Source organism: Myotis davidii, unplaced genomic scaffold, assembly GCF_000327345.1.
Source record: "Myotis davidii unplaced genomic scaffold, ASM32734v1 scaffold845, whole genome shotgun sequence".
NCBI lineage: Eukaryota > Metazoa > Chordata > Mammalia > Chiroptera > Vespertilionidae > Myotis > Myotis davidii.
In genome coordinates, this window is record NW_006296223.1 from 689,147 (window position 1) to 689,531 (window position 385).

Below are 385 nucleotides of genomic sequence, written 5' to 3' on the forward strand. Positions count from 1 at the left end.
TTACCTGCTGCTCGTCCCAGGCGCTGGAGGCTCGCGTGGCTCCCGGCGTGGGATTTATGAACTTGGTTAACGCCCACCGTCTAAGACTTAGACTCTGACCGTGGCTCCGGGGCCACCAGGCGCCACGGGAGGAGGAGGCGCAAGTGGGGGCCCCAGCTCTGCCCCAGGAGCGTCTGCGTGTTCTGCTGAGACACTGGGCAGGGTTGGGGTGGGGGTGGCCACCAGCTGGAGGGCTAACGAGGACACTGTCGAAATTAGAAGAATTTGTTTGGAAAAGTGATAGCTACAGAGGAAAACTGGCCTTAAAATATGTTAAGCACCAGAATCCCCCCCCCCTTTAAAAAAATATCGTTGAAAGTATTATAAATACCCACCCCCATTGACC